General features: G+C 37.6%; 1 protein-coding gene across 5 annotated transcripts in view; it reads left to right on the top strand.

The window, feature by feature from the left end:
* CARMIL1 (capping protein regulator and myosin 1 linker 1) overlaps positions 1-24,707 on the top strand; it is a 4,434,936-nt gene that overhangs the window by 2,864,527 nt on the left and 1,545,702 nt on the right. The window lies entirely within an intron of this gene.

Genomic DNA, 24,707 nt, shown 5'->3' with positions numbered 1-24,707 from the left:
ACAAACTTAAGAGGTTAGGTACAAACCCATATGTCACCCGATGGTAGCCAACTGGCTCACAGATAGGACCTAGGAAGTTAGAATTGGGGAGTCAACCTCTACAAAGAGGCCAGTCACAAGTGGAGTCCGTCAAGCATCAGTCCTTGGACGACTCCTTTTTGGCATTTACTTCTCACATGTCAAGACCAATGTCACTGGTCTCTGGCTGACTAAATTTGCAGATGATTGCAAATTAGGAGCTGTCATTAAATCTCACACTGACACAAATGTTCTCCAGGAGGGACTGACACAGACGTACAACTGGTGTCAGAGCGATGGAGTAAAACTAAATGCCAAAAAAATGCATAATAGTATCCTTTGGAAAGTCATCCATCCCTGGTAGCTCTCATATTGACAGCATACCCCTTAGAGTTGACCCAGTAGTCAGGGACTTAGGGGCACACACAGATAGTATTCTAGCCTTTGACCATCATATTTCTACAGTGGTGCGCAAATCATTTTATGTCGCACAACTTATAAACAAAGGTATGGCATCTAAGTCCAAGGAAGTCATTGTTCCACTGTATTCGGCATTCATCAGACCTGTCATTGAGTACAGTGCTCCCTTTGGTATGTACCTAACCAGACATATCAAACAACTGGAACATCCACAGAGATTCCTCACTAAAGGAATACAGGGGGGTAAGTAAAATGTCCTATGTAGACTGCCACAAGGCCCTTTCCCTGTATTCTGTCTCCTACAGGCTTTTGAGGGGAAACCTATGCCTGGCATACAGGGCATTGTCAGATCCCAGTCTGCCATCCTGCATGTCCACAAAACAAACAACACAAAAATTACCTGTTCTAAAGACTTAATCCTTGCATGTGATATAAATAGGACCTGCTGGAGAGATAGGTATGTATCTCAGGGACTACGCCATCTATGGAGCTGGCTCCCCATCTATGTGAAACAGAGTTCCTCCCTAACCCAATTCAAGTGCATCTTGGACAATTGGATGGGAAAATGGAAATTCATCCCTGTTTTGGCACCTATGTCTCTAATGGACACAGGTAACCTGTAAATTGTTCATCTCCCAGGCCCATGCTTACACTTATCAATGGTATTAGAAATTGTCAGATATTTGGGATGCATGGCTAGGCTTAAAAAGGCCTTTGTGGTCACTAGCGTAGTAAACACGTATGAACCTATTCAGTTGAGTTCTATCATATTGCAAAATGTACTCTCATAAGACTTCCCTGGGGGACTCTGCCCCACAGGTTAGATGCAGATGGAAAAAATTACATCAGATAGAGAAGTTATGTATTTACCAAAACACTAGATCCATGTTGTCTGTTTCTGCCCGGTTCAACTATCCCTCCCACCTGACTTCCTCCTGTATTGTGTTTCTCCTGGAGATTGGATGACAAATTATTGAGACTTTCCTTTTTTTCTCTTCCTTTCGGGATCCTTGGTTCATGATCTTAGAGTTACAATTGGAATTTTTTCTAAAGAGGCAAACTCAGTTCGAGGTAACTCTGTAGAGAGCAGGGTACTGTGGGTAGCATCTGTATTACATAATTGAACTTTTAAAAGTTCGAACGTCATGTGGTCAACATCATATGATTGAACTTTTAAAAGTTTGAAAATATAAAGAAAAAAAAAACAAAGAAAAAACCTACCTGAATGGTTTAAGTGGGGGGCAAGCCCCCCTGCACCCCTCACACCCCCCCCTCTTTAAATATGCCAACTCCGAGATTGCATTACAGTGCAGAAAAGGGAATTCTTCCCATTCCGCACTGTACGGAGATCTCCGTTGAAACATTCAAACTTTTAAATGTTTCGATCATATAGTGTCAATCATATAACATTTGAACATGTAAAAGTTCAACAACGTGATATAGACCTCTGTGGGTAGGGGAGGTGGAAGTTGGGGGCTGAAGTCTTGGAAATGGTCTGTCTTGGATCTGATAATGCACAGCTTTAACTAGACGGAAACAATAAGGATCTATCATTATGATAAGTACATAACTTTCATTTTTGCCGCATTTTATCCCAAAAATCCTGAAAGGCAAGAGATGCTGAATATTTTTGGGAGTATATATGTGCTAGATATGTTGGACTCCGACATGATGGTCTTTATTCCTGCACCTTGTTCCTTGGTTTGCGTTTATGTAACAGACAATGATTGTGCTGTGAGACCAGGTCCATTTTTTTGCCATTCTGGTCATGATGAGTTGTTCAGAGATCTATATTGTTAGGTGCCTTGGAAAATTAAATAATGGCACAGACAATAAAAATGTCCTTCATCCTTTTTCACATTGTTTGTTTGGCTGTGTTATTGCCTACTTTGTAGGGTAGTACTACCTTAGGACTTTTTAATAACAGTAGTATAGATAGTGCTGCCGTGTACAAATGGCACATAGCTGTCAATCATATTACCATAGCCAAGCCTCCCAGGAGACAGACTTGCCATATTTTAAGGTAAGAAGTATCAGAATTATGTGAAGTAAAAAAACATTATCCACAGCTGAGCATTTTCATTAAGCATTTATTGTAAGGCTGCATTTTGTTATGTATATCAGAGAACTTGGGAAGTGCATCTGTTTAATTCTGCCATTCTACACCATTTCTTACTAAGGAGATGATTTTAAAGTATGAGTAAAATCTTAAAGATAATATGAATTTAGTCGCACATTTTGATTTTTAGGTCTGACACACTTTTGTAGGAATGACATATGTTCATCATAAGAATTATAGCTTCACTGTCATCCATAGTGAATGGAAATTTGCCACAGGTGGACATCCACCCTTTTGGCCTGACACTGAAAGCTTTGGACATCCCCTACATTATCAACTCCTACTCATGCTAAGGATATCAGACTGATGCTTCATACAAATGAGAGAGCAGTCTATGCCATTGCTAGTTTTTCTTGCCATAATCAAGGCATTCAGTAGCTCTGTTCATGTCTGTCATTAAGAACATCTAAAGTATTACGCACCCTTTTGGGGGGGGTGTAGCTATAGAGAGGATTCCACCAGAAGAAGAAGAAACAAGAGTTTTATTCTAACTTGTTCCTAGTCCCAAGAACGGGATGTCCTTCGGACACGTACTACATCTCTCTGTTCTGAATTTTTAGACAGAGATATTGATAGGTACATACATACATGGGTCTACTGAATTTCATCCAGAGACCCAAGCATCAACATTCAAAATGATATCTCAAATGTTGACATGATGTTCTTCATGTTTCATTGTTGCAGTCATTACATTTGGGTAATCTGCTGGCAGGTTGCCCTCAGTCGGCCTGAATAACAAAGTCTTGGGTCCTGCGTCGGTTGCTGTCTCCTCTTCCATGACGTCAGGTCGTCAGGGGTATAAAGCATGCAGCCAACGCCATTTTATTCAGTCTTTCTTGCCGAGCAGTGCCCGAAGCAGAAGCAGTTCGCAAGTGCCGGTCAGTCGACTCCTGAAATTTTCGAATTCGAGTTTCAGAACTGAAGTCTTCAACTAAAGCTAAGTACCCCGTTGGGGAAACTTTTTCTTGCTGCTTACCGATGTCAGTAAAAGTTAATAATTGCATTACTTGTGGGAAGCCTTGCTGTCGGTTTTGTGCTAGATTTAACCAATGCACTATTAAGCGTTGGTATATTTTTGCTTCAAAATATTTTGGATCCATATTTAATTACCCTGAAATGTCGTCGGTTAGCAATCCAACTACTGGAGTTCACAAAAAACGCAAAGAAAAAGACAGAGACAGACCGTCGAGGTCCAAAACCGACGACGAAGTTTCTCCTAAGCCAGTCGCCGGTACTCAGTGAGGCACTTTCGCAGCCGCTGATACCTGCTACTTTTGAGTCGCAGGCCTCTACTGAGACCCATGCGGAGTCCAGTATGCTTGCGAGATTGTCAGAGTATTGAACCCACGGATGTCTCTCCCTTGGATGGGTCCGGAGCCGCTGAGCAGGCACAGGCTTCTGAGGGTGTTTTCAGGCCTCAACATTTTTATATAAAACCGATGCCAGCTTCAAAAACAAGATAAAAAACGTCTTCTAAGTCTAAAAAAACAATGCATGAGCCACGTGGTCAGGCCCCTATGCCTAAACAATAGATAATCAAAATGGCTGAAGACTTAATTAAATTGAACTGATAAAGATGGACAACACCACGGTTATGTGGTACATAAACAAGCAGTGGGGTACACATTCCTATCCCCTTTGCAGATTAGCCGTGGCATTGTGGAACACAGCTTTGACTTACAAATACATCTTCAAGCTCAATTCCTGCCAGGAAAACAAAATACTCTGGCAGACAACCTAAGCAGAAATCTTAAGGACCCGCACGAGTGGAAACTGGGTCCACAAATCTTCAACATGGTAACACAGAAATGGGGGAGCCCAGACATAGATCTGTTTGCCACTCCCCAAAATTATCAACTGGACAAATTCTGCACAAGGACTTATCAAAGACAATCATGGAAAGTGGATGCCCTATCCTTCAGTTGGAAAAAACCTATCAGTCTATGCCTTTCCCGCTCTGCCTCTTCTCTCCAAGGTCTCACTAAGGGTCAGACAGGAAAAACCAAAAATGATCCTAATTGCTTCGGACTGGCCTCTCCAGCACTGGTACCCAATTCTAAGGAATATGTCACAACTCCTTCCTTGGTACTTGCCTCAAATATCTCATTTACTGTCTCAGCAGAACAATCAAATTCTGCACACTTGGCTCCAAACTCTGAACCTTGCAGCATGGCCGATCATTTAATTAATCAAACAACACCTCTCAGTAAATCTGTGATGGATGTCATTTTGGATGCCAGAAGGCCTAGTACTAGAAAATCTTATGCTGATAAATGGAAGAGATTCTGTGCTTGGAACCAAGCACAAGGAATGAACACAGCAAAACCAAATATCCCTCAAATTTTACAATACTTGACTGAGATGCTTGACAAGGGCCTATCTTTTTCTTCAATACAAATCCATGCCTCTGCCATCTCGGCTCATTACAACACAGAGCCTCCCATCTTTTTCCATCCTCTGCTAAAGCAATATCTTAGAGGGGCCAAAAATGTAAGGCCTCCCAGATCATCACCAACTCCTGCATGGGACCTCAATTTTGTGCTGGAAAAACTCACCCTGCCTTCTTTGAACCAGCAGCTACTGCGGATATAAAATTTTTATCTTGGAAAACAGCTTTCCTTTTGACAATCACTTCAGCAAGAAGGGTTTCAGAACTACAGGCTGTCATGGCTGTGGAGCCTTTTATTACATTTTACCCGGACAGGGTGTCCCTCAGGACCAATCCTTCCTTTATGCCTAAGGTGGTATCCAGTGTGGCTCTTAACCAAACTATTCACCTGCCAACATTTTACCCAAATCCGCAGAACAAGGGGGAGCAGATTCTGCATTCATTGGATGTACACAGACAACTAAGATTCTACTTAAACAGGACCAAATCTCTAAGAAAGTGAAAGTCTGAGCAACTACTGGTGGCATTTGCTTCAGGATCAGAGGGGAAGGCTATATCAAAGCAGACCATTTCTAAGTGGATAAGCCACTGCATTTGTTTCTGCTACTTGCAACATGGTAAACCTGTGCCCAAGGGAATCGGGTCACATTCCACCTGGGCTCCCTCTACCTCAGCGGCCTTTCTCAGAGGAGTTCCAACCAAAGACATTCTAGAAGCTGCTACTTGGAGCTCGGTTCATACCTTCACAAAGCATTATCATTTGCCTCTCTTCTCCAAATCCAGGGCTGGCTTTGCCAATGCAGTTCTGCAGGGCCTTATAGCCTCTCCTAATGCTATTTAGTTCCATCCTCCCATCCATAGCTTTGGAATTCTACCCAAATGTAATGACTGTCACAGTGAAACATGAAGAACATAGTACAGTTGTGTACACTTACTATAAATGTAGATGTTCGAGTGTATTCACTGTTGCAGTCCGGGTTACCCACCTGCCATCCCCCTTTTCTATAACTTATCTTTCCTTCACTATATTCTGCAGCCTTTGTGGTGTATTTGCTTTTAGATGAAGGTAAAGTTTATGTTGCTAAAAGTGCATTTACATATATTGCAGTTTATTTATTTATATATATATATATATATATATATATATATATATATATTTTTTTTTTGCTCCCCATATGGGGGGGGGGGGCACCTGACATCTGGGGCAAGAAAAACTGAATAAAATGGCGTTGGCTGCATGTTTTATACCTCTGACAACCTGACGTCATGGAAGAGGAGACAGCAACCAACGCAGGACCCAAGACTGTTATTCAGGCCGACTGAGGGCAACCTGCCAGCAGATTACCCAAATGTAATGACTGCAACAGTGAATACACTTGAACATCTACATTTATGGTAAGTGTACACAACTGTACTTTATTATGCCTGCAGCGAGCAATAATCTCAGAGCATGCAAAATTAAAACTAAAAAAAGAGTCTTACATTAATTAGAGAGTTGATTATCCAAACTAATTGGGACCAAGGGTAGTGCAGATAATCTAACTGTCTGGATAATAAAACATAGATTGAACTGGATAAAAAAACTTCTAAAATCTTGTTTTTTCTTCACACAGGGAATACACTTTTTAACCATTCATCAAGTCCAGTGGACAATAAAGAATATTTTTCACACACAAGCAGGCTACAAGTTCAAAAAACATGCACAAGCTAATACATATAGCATTTACATATTCAGACTTTAGGATTTTTCCTACCCAAAAAGTTTGAAAGACTAGGTTCAGATAATTGACATTTCAGATCATCGACATTTGGATAATCAACTCTCTACTGCATTTAATTTTTTGCAGGGGAGCAAGTCCCCCCCCCCCCCCACATCACCCTGCTAATTATGTATACTGACTTTGAGATTACATAATATTGGGGAAAGGACATATCTCCCAACTCCAGTTGTGCGATCTTGCACACCTATCGACCATCTGCTTGGTTAACCAAATTTTATTGACTAAAAAAGATGTTGACCAAACCCAGTTTTGAAAAAAATTAGTGCGCCCACATGTCTTTTATATTTTTTCTTCCTTGTGCCTGCTATCTTCAGATCCTTTCAGTTGGCTGTGGCCCTAATATTTTCATAGCAGGGCAAGAGATAGCCAGTGGGTGCACCACCATAAAGGGAGTTGGTCTCCCCCCACAAACTTTTACAGTAGTAAAGAGGATGGGTTTTCCTAATGAAAGCCCTAACCCATTCCTTTTGGGTCTGATGTGTGTTGCCAAGGTGCACACAGTGCTAGTGAGCTGACAATAGGTGCTCGCTTCCATTTTTCCTTTTTGTTGCTTATTTTGTTTTATTTATTTGCATTTGTTTAACAGTAAAGTCTGACTGGATGGAAAGCCCTTTTTAGCAGAGACCAGGGAAAATATTTCCCAGAAAATTGAACAATAAGTCATAAATACAGGAAATTAAATTTTAAAGCCTGTATTGCAGCAGATGTTTATAATTGCAATATGGCATTAGACAGAAAAGTAAAATGTTTACACAATTTGCACTCAGTTTGTCAAATAACATGAATGTCAACATCCTGAAGGCAAACACGCTACATCAAAAATGGAAATATCAACTTACTAGTACCCATAAACTAGGTTGCTTCTCATCACATGCAAATATTACTTAAAAAAAAAAACCCTAAATGACTTTCCCCTGTGTGTATATACTAACTCTAAGATCGCACAATTCCTGAGGAAAGGGAATATTCCCCTACCCAAGGATTGTCAGTTTACCCCAACTGTTGACTGTCTATATTCTCAACCAAATGCAGTCAAACAGATGTCAATCAAACTCCCTTCTGGCCAGACCAATGGAACCTATTTACATACACACAGGAATTGAGGTAGCTGAAGTCTGAGTGAAAAATTTATTTTCACTAAGGATATTGAAGACGTGGCTTTCTGTGTAATCTTTTCCAAGGTATTAAGAAATGGAAAGAGTGTAAAAGGAGAATAGTGAGTTAAAGAAGGAATAAAAGGTTGAGATTAACGAACAAAAAAGTGCAAACTAGAAAATTTGGAGTACAAAAAAGTTGAAGAAGCATGCAATTAATATGTATGAGATGGACAGAAAAAGGTAAAAATTATTTCTAGAGAAGTGAAAATTAAATGTAAATTGAATATGGAGAGAGAGAGAGGTCTGAAAATAGGAGAGAGAAAAAATAATGAATGTTGAAGTATGTAATAGAGGGCGAGAGAGAGAAAAAGAAAAGAAGATAGTAAAATTGAGATAGTTATTACTTATAAAAGCTTAATCTAAATGATACTGTAGAAGTATCAGACAGAACATAAGCACAAAATTATAAATGTATAAGGTTATCGTGGAGCATATTTTTTATATTATTAAGGTGGTACTAAAGAGTTAACTGCATGTTGGGGGGATCCTAAGTGAAACAGTGTAAGAAACTTCTCTGTGTGGAAGATTTTCAGTCCATATATTTCTAGTTAATCACTGTATATTAATCAGATCAGACAATAGTAGTAGAAGTAGCGAACGTAAACTCGTCAAGTCAAAAAGTAATAATTGAAAATATATAATTCTACAGCATTACTAAGTATTCGAAAGTAATCCAAGCAAGGCAGGCAGTCTGTTTCCACTCAAAAATCTTTTATTAAGTACACAGACAAGCGATCCAAGTAAAACAAAAATAGAGTAATAATTTCCTCACAAGCTTTCTAAATATATATATACTTTTTATCAGGCATGGGAGTGGTTTATTGTGCTGTAAAACAAAGTGTTATTGGTACACATGTTAAATTCACATCCCTTCCCCCATCAGTGTGACATTCGAGCTGGTCCTGCCCTACCTAGTAGCTGTCATAATAATATATAGCCCTAATGTACTTTAATGGTACATCTTATTTAACCAAATTATTAAGTCTGTGATTTTGGGCGGCCACGGTGGTGCAGTGGTTAGCATTGCTGCCTCGCAGCAAGAGGTTCTCCGGTTCGATCCTCGGCTGGGGTGAGTTTTACGATATGTCATGACCTACAGAGTATAGATTTCCTAGATGTGAGATTATATAAGAACATGAATCATAAGATAGAGACAACTATTTTCAGAAAGGAATGTTGGAGGAACACCCTACTCCAGTTTAGTAGTATGCATCCCAGATACGTATTCGATAGCATAATGAAGAGCCAATTCACCAGGATAAAGAGGCTATGTCACAACAGTGTTGAACTCAATAAACAGAGCAGTTTTTTAGAGCAATGTTTTTTGGACAGAGGCTATGACAAAGAAAAGATTAGGAAGGTCAAGAATCAGGTTCTATTCAATGAAGAGACTGCTTCAGTTGGCAATCACATAAGAACGTTTGGTTTTCGTGGCAAGAAGTCCTTTGACAGTTCCAGAGTCAGAATCAATCTTAGATATACCAGTGACATCCATCACATTAAAGATATTATTTTAAGCAATTGGCATATCCTCTTGACTGATCAACAGTTAGCAATGATAGTGGGCTCCACACCTTCATACACATTTCGTAACAGTAAGAATCTCAGTAGACTCCTATGTATAGAGCCTAATAATGTTAATAAGAATATAAGCATTAACAAGGATGTGAAGTCAGGTACTTTTCCTTGTAACAAGTGCAGTGCATGTACATTGATTACTACAGTCCAGGAGTTTGAACATCCAGTGTTGAACTACAGGTTTGAACCCCATCACAAAGGTACATGTGCTAGCAAGAACCTTATATATTTAGCTACATGTCAGAGTTGTACAGTATTCTATGTAGGAATGACTACCAGGACCTTGAGGGAGAGGATACTGGAACATGCTTTAGATATCAGGAAATGTGATACCAAAAGTGCTTTGGCTAAACACATTGCTAATAATCTAACACATTCATTTGTATTTAGAATCCTACAGACAGTTCTACCTAATTCTAGAGATGGAGACAATTTCAATGATTTAGAGCTAGTGGAACTCTCTTGGATTTTCAAACTCAAAGCACATTATGAGCCAGGACTTAATCAATATGTTAGTGTAAGGGCCCCGTTGAAAGGACGCAGTGCAAAGTAATTCTCTTAACCATGTCTGATTTTCTTTTAACCATGTCTGATTTTAGTGGCAGTGTATACAGATACATTTATTTGATTATACTTGTTTACTATCACATTTCTTATTCTATATACAGACTTGGATCAGCAGTTTCTTCTTGACATACTAATAATGTCAGTACAAGAAAGAATAATGTAATTTGTATATCCTATCAGGAGATTTTAGACTGTTAAGCTTTTGTTAGATTGATAGTTTTTATATACACACTTGGATAGTACATGACCACGTATTTGTATAGATTTTTATAGATTTTCATAGAATTTCATAGATATTAGGCTTTATACCAAGTTTTTCCGTTTTATGTTTTTTATATATTGTTCATCTCTTGTAACTTGTGTCTGTTTATGAGTTCTATTTAACATATGCAATTAATTTATTCCAGATATTTGATCATATTTGTTCCTTTTCCAGTTCAATGTGTTTATGTGTTTATTTGTTACTGCTGTATCACTGAGTGAGCCATACACATGGCTTTACTAATATGCATACATTTATATATTTTTACATTTTTATATACTTTTCATACACTTTTTATGTTTATTTACTCAGACATATATACATATGTACAAAAGTTCATATTGTTGTATTTACACTGTATTTATATTCATATTCTTACTTCTACACAATTTTTGACTTATATATAAGCTAGGTTTTCATTTTTACTGACAATTCATGTAATAGAATTTTTAAAAAGGAAGGGCAGTAATTTTATGCCATTGCCTGACAGAATCTGATATTTCAGTTTTTATTTTTATTTTTATTTCCATTGTATTCTACCTCAGCGGTTTTGCACATTCATCATATACTCTTAGGATGTATTGGACATAGAGTTTTTAAAACATATATTTATTTCAGTCATTAGGACTGCTTGAATAAGAGTTCTTAAGACACATAGTTTTATGATTAATTGCCTCTGTTTCAACTAAGGAGATTTGTTCATCATTTAACTGTTTGAGCTTTGTTGGTTCTGCATTTATTTATTTACTTATTTATTCCATCTACTTTGCAACATGAGCAACAGTACTTGCCAGTGCTTGGTTTGTTTAATTGAATGATTTTAATCACATGGTTAGGTTTAGATTAATTAAGCTGATTGACCACTTTAGAAATGTGTATATATACTTGGTTTTAGAAGTTGTTTGTTGTAAGGATCTGAAGAAGCGTGTCTTGGCACACGTGAAAGCGCTTATCTGTTCACAATAAATACATTTTATCCATTTATTGTGGTGGTCGAATTCCAGTTTGTATCTTCATAATAATATATAGCCCTAATGTACTTTAATGGTACATCTTATTTAACCAAATTATTAAGTCTGTGATTTTGGGCGGCCACGGTGGTGCAGTGGTTAGCATTGCTGCCTCGCAGCAAGAGGTTCTCCGGTTCGATCCTCGGCTGGGGTGCCTTCTGTGCGGAGTCTGCATGTCCTCCCTGTGGTCGCGTGGGTTTCCTCCGGGTGCTCCGGTTTCCTCCCACATCCCAAAGACATGCTGCAGGTGGATTGGACACTCTAAATTGGCCCTAGGTGTGAGTGTGCCTTCTGTGGAAGGTTGGGCGCCGGGCTGGCAACTCGACACCATAAAACTTCACTGCCATTCAATGTGCGGACAAGGTGATCCGCTGTGGCGACCCCTAACCGGGAAAAAGCCGAAAGAAGAAGAAGAAGATTAAGTCTGTGATTTTATATAAGGCAGTATACTACATGGCTGGAAATATATCAACCTTAGTTCATTTGCGATCAAAAATTATATATAAATATACACATATACATTTTGCATGTAAAAATCAGTTTCTATTTTCATAACCTATTGTTAACAAAGATCGCTTTCGTCCTTCTAGACTTCTTCAGGTCTGTGTACAAGAACCCTAAAAACCTATATAATTGTATAATTAGTTAGTATTGTTATTACCATCATTTTGAATAAAGTGGAAAAAAGAGAACCAGAAAAAAATAAAAAAATATATATGTATGATGATGGAAACAAAATATACACTTAAATTTCAAATGATTTAAAATGGTATTTAAAACCAATTTGTAGAAAAAATAAATAAATAAATAAAATAAATAAAATAACAATTAATCATGTAAACAATGTGGCAATTTTCTAAGTTCCAGTGCACTTTTAATTGAACAGTAGTAGTTTAGTCCAGGCTTTCTAAAAGAGTTCAGCTTTAATAGCCACATGAGTTCCTGTTTCTCCAGAATATTCGGGATGTCTCCTTCAAGATCACCCATGTCTATGTGATCCAGGATCTGGAACTTAAAACCTGTGTGTCTTTTATGAAGAGAAAGGTGTTTGGCTAGTGCATTATTTTTACATCCAGAGCGGATTTCTGACAGATGACATGAAATCCTTTGCTTGAGTTTATTTACAGACTTGCCCACATAGAATGCATCACATTCATTGCACTGTGCCCTGTAATTTACTTTTTTAGTGTTAGTCACCCCCTGCACTGGTTGCATCACATTCATTGCACTGTGCCCTGTAAATTACTTTTTTAGGGATCCTAAGTGAAAGACCTGCACTGGTAGAGTTTTAGTAGAATATAAAACAGTACCTCATGTTACAAAAGGGGATAATTACTAGGGCATATAGAGTACTGCATGATAACAATACGAATCAATCTGAGAAGGTTAGAAAGGATTAGGAAGAGAGATTGGATAAGCAATTTACAAAGAAAAAAATAGGAGATATATATATATATATATATATATATATAGCTTCCAAATATGCAGCAAAGTTTAGAAGATTTAGGATTTTTGCTTGGAGGTGTTTGCATAGGTATTTTTATACCCCAAGCAGACTCCAGAGAATTTTTACAGTGGTACATTACAAATGTTGGAGGTGTAAAAGGGAAGAAAGAGATAACTGGGAACATATTTTTTGGAAGTGTAATGAGTTGGCAGACTTTCAGAATTTCCTGCAGACTAGTCTGTCAGGAGTACTGTGTAAGCAAATTAGTGTAACTAAGGATTTTTTTTTATCTGTGGTACGGAATCAGAATTGCCTAGATATAGTAAGGCCTTCCTAAGTTTAATTCTGGAGGCTGCCCAAATAGTTATTAGAAAATTCAAATCAAAGTCTAAACCAACTGTACTAGAAGTAGTGAATATAGTAACAGAGGTAAAAACTGGATGTAGGATCTTTAGAAAAGGGTAGTTGAAAATTATATTAAAAAATGGGATTTGTGGGGGAAAAATTGTGAGAACAATACAAGCAGGATAATGTTTTGGAAGAGGAATGAGGTTTAAGGGAAGGCGGGAATTGAATGAGCTATGTAATGGTCTAGTGACAGTGACTATATAGAAGATTATATGTGATATATAATGTTTGCGACTGAAAATATGCCAGTATGGTTTGCTTTAATTTACCTAAACATACGAGTACCTATGTCATAACTGATATTTCAATAAAGATTTTTCTTGTTTAATAAAAAGTAATTAGCTGTATGTTAGTATACAGTTCTTTTTTTTTTTTTTAGTTTTGATCCATAGTTAGGAGCCTGTATTTTATTTTATTCAGTCTAACTATTTTATGCTGATATAGTGTAGCATCATTGTTGTTAAAATTAGCAGAAATGAGCAACACAGAATGGTGTGTGCAGCATATATCCGCTTTAAACCACTGATGAAGATACTCTTGAAGGGAGTGCTCTTCCACCACCCCAAAACCAACTTTTCAGAATTGAGACTTTAATTTTGTTTCAGAACATTGGCAAAGTCTTCATTTAGGCCTGTTTTTTTCTGCCATTTCAAATGATGTATCCTTAAATATAGTTATTGTCAGAAATACATCAGTTTATATAATGGGATGCTTACAGTGTGCTTCATAAAGGTAGTGCCGCATTTGCTAGTAATGCTTCCATTATATCAAAATTATGATGGATATTTTGCTGAATCAAAATAATCCTTTGTATTATCTTCTTCCTCAGAATCAAAGGGAAATTATTTTACATGGTAGACCTTAGAAGACTACTCTTTGTATCAATCCTTAAGACTAAAGTTTTTGTAAAGTCTTAAAACATTTCATCATTTTTATACCTGATGTGTTACCTATTCCTGTTGCCAAAAAAACACAAACTAGATCACAAGCTGCTTGTGTTTTTAAGGTTCTGCAAGCTAAACAAATTTAGGACCCGTCAAGACTCACTTCACAGAGTAAGTTGCATCCTTCCTTTCCTTTTTCAAGGGTGTCTGAAGCAGATGCATGTTTTTGCCAAGCGCCCTAAACTAGATTAGGTTTCTAAGGCTAACATGTGCAGTGGTCATCCAAGGATGTTTACTAAAACTTCTGGTCTGTTGTGGACTCATTGCATAGTCCAGTGTTATACCAAGCTAAGTAAATACTGTAAAGACAGCAATGATGAGGCATTATAATATATTTGTGCGAGATACTCACAGTGACAGCAGAGAATAAAATGTTCCTTACCCTGTCAACATATAGATACCTTTGTGGTTCCTCAGTATTACGTGGTAGTGTTAATAATTTTTTTGAGTGTTTCCTCTTGAGTTGAAATTCTGTATCAGAGTATGTATGTATTTGTTTCTGGCCTGATTCGGTTGTAAAATCCACCGACAGCCTTGATGGTGTGATGCTATTGTGTTTAAAGATTAACTGTGCATGGTATTTCTTGAATGTTTCTCTGTAAGACTTACTTGTAGATGGATATGTTGAAGAAGCTTTGTGTCATCACCATATTGGTACTGAGATTCCTTCTGAGAGAGCAGAGTTTCCAGTGTATCACTTTTGGCGGCTGGGTGCAGTAAAGAGAGACTGATCTTATAATGTTTGTTGCTTATACAAGAAAGACAGAACTCCACATTCTGTTTCTGACATGAGCACAACATGGAGAAAACTGGCTTGGAAATCTGGAGTGTTTTGCTTGGGTGAGATAGGCTATGCTTATTTTGTTGAGTGCTATGCCTCAATTCAGTCCAGCAGTGTATGTGTCTGCTGCTGCCCTCATCCAAATCCAACCAGAGTCAGTGGACTAACCTTAGACTTCTGTCTACACTGTGCTTTGGTCTTTTGAACAGGTCAGTAGCATAATGCAGCTAGAAAAATAAACCAGTTGCACAATGGGCTTTTAGCTGCTTATACTTCTGGTCTGTTTTTCTAGCTGCATTGTGCTACTGGTCCGCTGAATTGATCAGTAGTTCAGTGCAGCTAGCATAATGGACCAGCAGACCAATAGCACAATGTAGCTAGAGAAATAAACCTGTATCACAGGCATTTGTGGTACTTACACTGTTTTCTAACTGTGCTGTTGTTGGTCCAGCCCAGTTGCACAGTGCAACTAAAAAATAATGGAACGATAACGCATCATCTGGTGTATTGTTCTATTTGTCTACCTGCACTGTGCTATTTCTGTTCAGTACATTGCAACCAAACATCCTAAAAGTTGGTATTGTTTACCATTGTGATTTACAGCATTGTAGGAAGAAGCTTGTATAAAGTTGTTTTAGTTCTACAAAGTCCGTGTTTTGAGTTCAGATTTTTTTTTTTTGGGTCCTCAACATGCTGTTCAGGTGGTGGCGGGCTTTACTTTATAGCCATCTGCTATCATTTTTAAAGGTCAGTGCTATGAGTTTTAACATTTGGAGGAGGCCTGTTTTTTAGAAAGAGTGGTATTACTTCTTTTCCATTGCTTCTGCCTGTTACCTAGCAATTTTAAACACTCCCTCTCTCTCTCTAACTTTTATACCTGGTAACTTCAAGATGCATTGCAAAATGCAATATTCAAGTCTGACTTAAATTAAGCCAACAGCTTTGAATTCTGATTTCATAATGTATTCCTCCAAAGCGCTTTCTTATTTTGCTTGAATATCACACTTATCAGAACAGTTAGGCTGGGATATAACATTTTATGTTATAAACTGCTTGTGTGTATAAGAATTGGTTGGCTCAGCACTAATTGTCTCCCTTTCTAAATATATTGTTCTATCTTCCAATCAAGCTAAGAATAAAACAGCTAGCATGCATTAAGTTGCCATAATCAAAGATGAAATTGCTGTACAGCCGTAAAAGTAAAAAAAAAATAAATCACTTAACATCAGTCTAGCCTATATCAATGCCAGTCCATACAAAAAGAAAATCTGTCAGCAGCCATAAGTCTTTTGTTAGCAGATTCTCTTTAAGGGTATTTAGTCCTTGATGAGTATTGGGGATTAGATGTACATTCTGCATTCACTCACTATTAGAAATAAAAAAAAAATATTCTTGAACATTCACACTGGCTCCCCTGTAGGCCAAAGTCTAATTCATTGACAAGTAGACTTAGTGAACTACATCTCTGGCACACCGCACTGCATGTCACAAAAAATGGCTCTTCCTTTCTGGAGTTGATCAAGTCCTGAATTAACAAAATGCAATATCACAGTCTCTGGTTCCTTTTTCAGAGTGCATTGCAGGATAGCAGTTCTTCAGCAAAGCTCATCCAGAGTCTTCCTGCTTGTTAGCTGGCAACTAGCAGCAGTCTGAGTAAGACTGGCGAAAGAACCATGAGTGGATATCTGAAAGTCTGACCCCTGAATCTGTTCCAATGCAGTGTATAGTACCTTCAACAACAGAGAAGGCTTTTGGAATTCCTTTGTTCTGTATCTGCAGTTGAGCAAATCCAGCCATGGGCATATGATTCTTTCCTCCTGTCTGCCTTTGGACAAGTTTGTTTTTACTTCCGCAGTTCTTTGTTTCTTTGACTAGAAATGTGGCCTGCTAGAGAGGAAAGTTTTATTACCCCTTTTGACCTCTTGCTCTCAGTTTTGAAGTCTGTTCTTGGTGATGAAAGCTTTGTGTATGTTCCTGTTTGCAAGCTGAAAGTAGGTACTCAGTGCAGATGTACATAAATTGGGAGGCTTTTGTTTTCTGTTAGGAAAACTAATCAGAATTGCATGCCTTTTGCTGAAATGCTGAGAGAACAAGTCTAACATGGCTTCCTGCACTATCACTTTCAGTGTTTTTCTTATATGCTGACCATATGATATGTCAGGAGAATTCCAAGATTAATACACAGCAGTATATGAAGGTAGAATTGATAAACGCAGTCAATGTATTGTTACAATAGTACTATGCAAGTAACACCCAGTCATATCAACTATAATAACAGACATATTGGACTTCCAAGATGGCTGCACATTGAGTAACAGCATAATTCTGGCACTTTCAGTGTGAAAACAGAAACTTAGCAGTGAAAGCCAGTGGACCTGGAGTTTTGAGTAAATTGCAGTAACTAGCTAGTAAGTGCCCTGCCTGGATGCCAGAAAAAAAAAGAAATACAGAGGACATGAAGGAAAATCATCTACCAAAAGTGTTGAAAGAACACTGACTGGGAAAAGCACTGTAGCTGTTCAGCAAAAAGTAATGCAAGCTTCCAGATACGACTTCCGGTAACCTTGACGAAAGTATAAAGCAATTGTATACAGACCTGACTAAAACAAATGAAACACTGATGGAGTATATCAACTCAAACAATAAAAGGCTAGAAAAATGGAAGAAGCTTTAAACAGATACTCAGATGAGATGGTAAACCTGCAAAACTCAGATGTTGAAATGAAGAAAAGTCTGGCTGAATGAGACTGCACAAGAAGAGATGTTTCAAAACAATAGAATTAGAGAACAGAGCACATAGAAAAAAACCTAAGATTTTCTGCTGTAGCTGAGAAGGTGAAAGGTATAGACCATTGATTTCATGAAAGCAGAAGTAAGCAATTGGACTGGTATTCCACTACGGGAATTCTTAATTGAACGGGCACATTGTGTGTATGCTCCAAACCTGGCTATGAGAAAACAACCTAAACCTTTAACAGTAAAAATACAGTCTTAGCAGTAGAAGGAATTGATTCTGACAAAACTGTGGCCGAAGGACAAAGTAATAAAAGTGGGAGACAGCAGAGTGTTTGTGGAGAATGACTGCTGATTGTACACCAGACAAGAGCAATACATTTATTCCGTTATATAGGGAAAGTCGAGAAGCAGGTATGAGATGCAAACTGCTGTACCCAGCTATCTTCAAAATGTTTTTCCCTGGAGGAACAAAAAACATTTTTTGATGAAATACGTGCTAAGGAAAAAATAAAAAAGTTTGTCCAACAAAAAGTGAGCTGTGAAACTGAAGGAGATTCTGTTTTTTTTTTTGTTCTGGCAATCATGATTAGAGAGAGACTTTGTCAGTGAAACCTTTTCCAGTGTTTCATTGGAAAATGCATGAGAGAGGGAAAAAAGCACAGGGGTTGACTTGAAGAATCAAGAGTGCCCTGCTGGAGATGAAGCAGAGACAGGGTTTGGGAGATGGAGATGAACAGCAGTAGAACAAGGAAATCTGGAAATACTGAAATTTCTTGGATGTTAAACTCGTAAGGGACTTCGAAGCATATGCCCTACTTGTATATTTTTTTTATTTATCATTTTGCTGACTGGGAAAGTTTGACAGGATAGAGCCTATTTTCTGCGGAGGCCCGGGGAGAAATGCTCCAGACACGTCTTTGGATTGTGGGTGGAAACCGGAGTACCCAGCAGAAACCCACATGAACTCAGGGAGAACATGCAAACTCTGCACAGAAGGCACCCCTGCCAAGAATCAAACCAGAGAACCTCTTGCTGTGAGGTGACAACGTTAACCGCTGCACCACTGCACCGCCCATGACTTTTTGTCATTAATGTATGGAAACTAAAATCATTAACTTGGACACTGACAAATGTTGCATTACAAAGTAATAATTATATTTGTGAAACAAAGCAGAACAAGAAAATCTGTTTTGCATTTGGGCAAGCATGTTTAACTATGTGGACTTTGTTAAGCTTGTAAGGAACTCTAAAGCATATTCCTTACTTCATGTCGCTAATGTTCAGAAAAATAATCAGGAAAGGGAAAGAGGAAGCATAAAGATAACTGTAAGTAAAACAAATGTTTTTCTTAACAATATTACTTAAGTGATGCATGATTTTTCTCTGTATGTTATAAAGTACATTTTGCCAGTTATTTTTAAGTGTAATGGGGATACTAATGTAAATTGGTGCTTCACTTTATTATTTTTGTTTCTTTCTCCCTACTCTTTCTCCTTGTTCAGTTTTAAAAAATGTAGGCACTGCAAGGTAAAAAAAAAAAAAAAAAAAAAAGGATCTGGTTAAAAGAGCATGACAAAAGAAAAATTAGTGTTTAACAGAAAACAGGTAAATGAAAAAGAATATTGACTATTGTAATTTCTTTTTTCTAGTAAACAGTCCTGTATGTGGTTCTCATGTCACTAGCAGACAATCTGATAAAGATGTCTTGGAGAAAATGCTCTCTGAAAGCGTTCAAGTGTTTTTCCAGTTGGGAGAGTTATAAAGATAAGGCAAAACGAGACAGCACTTTATAGAATCAGAGGTTCGATCGTGCATCCTAGTGTGGATAATCTTTCATTCTGTTTAGCTCGAGTTTGTGTGTGGCTGTTAGTTTGGAATTTTTGTCCCTATTAAGGGGGTAAAATTTCATTATTTGAAGGTGTTCATAGTTTTGTGTGTTAAGTTAATAGGTTTTAGGGGGGGTATGGGGGGGTATTTTTATTTGAGAGCTTTCAATAAAGTAAAAAGTTCTGCAAGATGTGACATAGGCTCAAATGGAGATGACAAGAAGCAATTGTATAAAAGATTAACCTGCCAAATAGTGCATGTATGTAACACAAAGGCTGGATCTAGACATTTAATACAAAAGCTATTATACGTAAAAGGTAGAAATAATAATCCCTCAAGAATATGATTCTTTCTATGTCTTTTAACAATACTGGTCTCACAGATAAATGCAAAAAAAAAAAGAAAGAGAAGTGAATTCTAGTTAAAAATGTAGAGTGCAAATAGTTATAGTATAGGCAACACAATTGGAAAGAATTGCACATTTCAGTTTGATAAAGGAAGGTTTTCAGGATGGTTATTCAGCAGAATACCTGGGGCAAAGGAAGGGAGGAGTACTTTTATTAATTGCAAGATAAGCTCCAATAGTAATAGATGAGGAAAAAAAGACAATAATGGTAGATTTGTAGTATTAAGGGGCTACTGGCAAGGGAGGAGGATTACACTGGCATGTATTTATATTCCACTAAAAGCAGCTGTAATGGAGCTAAAGAAAATTCTGGGGGAAATCAGCTTTCAGCAAGGAATATTATTTATAGGTGGGGAGTGGAATTTGATTTGGAACAGTGAAAATGTGTCGGAGGTCCAGAAAAGGTAATATAACAAAGGAGGGTAGATTTTTAAAGAAATATATGAAAATATTTGGCATGGAAAGTGTGAATTCAGTGCTAGGAATTTGGAGTGAATTTACATATTATTCCCCAAGATATAAAAACTGGGCAAGGGTAGACAGAATTTACATTTCACAGGAGCATGTGCATTTAATTGAAGGTCTTGATATGCACCCAAAACCTATTTCAAGTCATGTGGCAATAATAACTAAAATAAAAACACAAGGTTATAAAATAAAAATGAGACACTGGCGCCTCCCCCCATCTGTTGAAAAGAGAGGAATTAAAGGAATAGGTGGTGGAAATTATTCAAGAGCTATTGGAGAAGATAAACTTCTTCTGAAAATATAGCTAAGGAATAGAATAAAATTAAAGTGGAGTTTAAGAATAGGATGGAAATGAAAGGGAGCTGTGGTTAAGAAGTAACAATAATTATTTAGATGTATTGACAAATATTAGAGCATTGCAAAGTAGGGGGAATCTCGCAACAAGAAGAGGAGCAACTACAGAATGCTAAACAGAAATAAAGGGATTATTTCGATAATATGCATGAAAGATTGCTGTTTAAGCAACTGTTCTTTGATAACTCTAGAGTACAAAACCGTTTAGCATAACAACTCAGACAACAGAAACAAGGGATCCTGTAGAAGTATTAGAAATATTTCAGAAATACGATGAAAGTCTATGTCAAGCAGAGAAAATAAAGAAAAGGTACAAATGGAAATGTTTGTGGAAGAGTTAAATATGCCAAGATTAGAGCGAGAGGAGGCTCAATTGCAAACAGTTGGGATAGTAAGAAATGAAAATATAAAAATGGTGATGTATGACCAATCTATAGGAAAGTCCCCAAGCATAGATGGTATTCCTGTAGAAGTTTGGAAGCTAGGAGGGAAAAACTGATAAAGATCTGGAAGGTTTTGCATAACAGTATTTTAAGAGAGGAGAAGTACCAACATCCTGGAAGAAAAGCGGTAGTAGGTGTAATGTCTAAAGAGGGTAAAGGTGCGTCAGATCCAGCTTTGTACAGGTCCATTTCAATACTAAATCATGATTGTAAAGTATTTTTGTTGGTAATGGCTAAAAGAATAGCAAAAGTGATGCCAAAATTGATAGATATAGATCAGTGTGGTTTTGTGGAGGGGAGGCAAACTTTTGACAACATAAACAGAACAGTGATGATCCAGAGGGAAGCAGAATGTAAGAAAACACCACTGTTGCTGGTGGGTCTTGATGTAGAGAAAGCATTTGACACAGTAAGCTGGGATTTTATGAGCAGAGCAATGGAAGCATTTGCATTCCCTGATAAAATTATAAGGTTGATTAAGAGGATATATGAAGGATTGGAGTTGAAAATTAAAGTGGGTTGGTTCCCATCTGATAATCTCTGCTTGAGCAGAGGAACCAGGCAGGAGTGCCCTCTATCCCCTTTGTTACTTTATACCTGAAAAAAAAAACAGAGACATTACAGTGTTGTGGAACACAGTGAGGAAGTTTCAAATATTTCGGGATACAAAATTAATGAAGCTAAAACAAAGGCAATAGCAGTAAATTATGTACCCGCATGAATTGGTTCTGCAATATCCATGTTTATGTGGACATGGTAAAATTAATTATTTAGGTATATGGATTAAAAATGATGATGTGTATGTGGGAAGAAACTAAACAAAAGATAATACAAACACTGAGAAAATGGAAGTTCTTTTATATGACTATAGATAGTAAGACACAAGCAGTTAAAATGTGTTTAGTCCCTTTAGTCTTATACACTGGTCAGGCATATTTTTATCAACCAGAGGAGAAGTTGTGGATAGCAATTAATAAAGAGCTTGAAGGATTTTATCTTGGAGGGGAAGACAGCAAGAGTCAAGTGGGATAAACTCATTCTCCCAGTAGAACAGGGTGGATTGGGAGTACCTGATTTGAAGGGGTATTTCAGAGCAGCACAGTTAAGGTTCCTATACATAGAACACACAGAAGATTATAGTTCAAAGTGAAAAGAGATGATGACGAAACAGAGGGGAAGCTCAGGTAACAGGGAGAGACTGGGATTTTGGATGCAGACCCTTAAAGAAAGCAGCAGTAATCATACAGAATATTATATTCATAAAGTAGCAGAAGGTCTTCTAAGAATTAAGCCAACACTGGAATGGCGAAAGGAGATTCTGCCGATAGGGATGACTACATTTAGGGATATAGACAATAGTCAAGAGGGGGGTGGGAATATATTGGAGAAAACTGGCAAAGGTATTGTGAGCAAATAACTAGAGGGGGACGGTAATAGAATGGGTTGACGGCAAGAACGTATTTGTCTGCAAGCTAGAGATTGTCTTCCATATCATGGATTGATATCGGAGTATAGGCAAAGAGAAAGAAATGGGGGGTCTTAAACGAAAGACCAACACTGGTAGAGTTTTCAGTAAAATATAGAACAGAAGTTGCCCTTAAGAAAGGAGTAATTAGTAGAGTGTATAAAGAATTTCATGATAACTCTAAGAATCAGTCAGAGGAGGGTAGGAAGGATTGGGAAGAGAGATTAGATAGGCAATTCACAAAGAAACAATGGGGGGATATATGTATGTCTCCCAAATATACAATAAAATCTGGAAGATTTAGGATCCTTGCCTAGAAGTGTTTTTTATACCCCAAGAAGACTTCAAAGAATTTTTTCTCAGGTAGACAACAAATATTGGAGGTGTGATGGGGAAGAAAGAGGATACCATGCAGACTGCTCTGTCGGAGATGCTGGGTGAGCAAACTAGAGTAACTAAGGAAATTGTTTTTTTTTTGAGCTAGTATACAGAATTGGAATTGCCTAGACATAGTAAGACCTTGCTGAGTCTAGTTTTGGTGGCTGCCAAGAAAGCAATTACTAGAAAATGGAAATCAATTTTTACTAGAAGTAGCGAAGCTGGACGAAGATATAAACAGAGATAAAACAATTGGAACTGTGTTCTATACAAAAGGGTAGGAGGAAATTACTTAGGAAAAAAATGGGAAATGTGGGATCAGTACATGAAGAGGAGGCATAAGGTTTAAAAGAAGGCAGGATTTGAATTAACTATGTAATGCTGACTAACAGTGACTGGATATGTTAAAAGTTGTGTATAATGTTTACAGCTACAGTTGTTTCAACATGGTTTGGAATGTATAATGTTTGCAACTGAGATTGTGTTGCTATGATTTATTTTCATTTATATAAATGTAACATGGCCTATATCATACATGACAATTAGATAATTTAATAAATGTTTCTTTTTTTAAAAAAATAACAGATATGTTAATGCTGGTAATGATACACATGACTGTCAATAAAAAATATGTATATATTTTATATATATATATATATATATATATATATATATATATATATATATATATATATATATATATGTGTGTGTGTGTGTGTGTGTGTGTGTGTAACTATATAAATATGCATATTTAAGAACCCCATGGTAACATTCAGAAATATTGTTCCTTAGACTTTCAGCACTGGCAAAAATATGCTGTGTTCTTTAGAAACTGTCAGGTATAATTAACCATTTGGCTTCAGACGTTTCAGTAAGAATATGCAGTTGTTACCTTGCTGCCTGTGGTAGAAGGCTGAAGGCCTATGACCCAGGTGACCTGTGATTAGAGTGCAGGAGCTGGGGGAGACAGATGTGGAGTCGGTAGGAGTGAGCATCTGAAATCATCCTGCTGCAATGCCAGCATTTATTGGAGACAAAGGTGCATGGCATTCAGCATTTGGGCAAGCATGTTTAACTAGCTTCTCCAAGCCATTTTGACATGATATTTTAGATGCCATTTGCATACCCACAGGGGAAGGCATTACAGGCCTTCACATCTGCAGATGTGCACATCAGCTGCCAGGGAAGAGTAAGGACTAAAAGCTAAAAATTCCTGATGGATGGCTGGACTGCTGTCCATAATACACTGTTAACCCACTCATTTGATTGAGTGAGAGCTGATGATTGGCAGGCAGCAGGGCATAACAAAAGATTGCACCTGAAAAACGGGTTTACTTGTAGTTTTTGACATTCTTAACTGATGCTTTCAGTTTGCCAAGTTTTCATTTATTTATTTTTTTATTGAGCATGCTAGTCGTATTTTCTGTGGTAACCCAAGGTAGCAGTTGTAGTACATGGGAAATTTGACCAGAACACTTAGGAAATTCCAGTACTTTCTACTCTAGGATTGTTTTTATGACATACACTGCAGACTGTACATCTCTGCAGCCTTGCCTCCCTGAGTCAGCATTCCTGGCCAGAACAGAAATTTTCCTGCTCATCCTCTGCACTTCATCATATCCAAACATGACCTATGCATCTTCCCAAACATCCGTTCTCTCAGCTGATCAAGAACCATTATGTCATCAACTCTGAACACCCAAGCCGTCGAAAACTGGGGTGGGCTACAGAGGAACTGTTACAGGTTTA

Source organism: Protopterus annectens, chromosome 3.part1 (assembly GCF_019279795.1).
Source record: "Protopterus annectens isolate FY-2018-M chromosome 3.part1, PAN1.0, whole genome shotgun sequence".
NCBI lineage: Eukaryota > Metazoa > Chordata > Ceratodontiformes > Protopteridae > Protopterus > Protopterus annectens.
The sequence above is the reverse complement of the archived record's forward strand: the minus strand, read 5'-3'. Positions and strand labels throughout refer to the sequence as shown.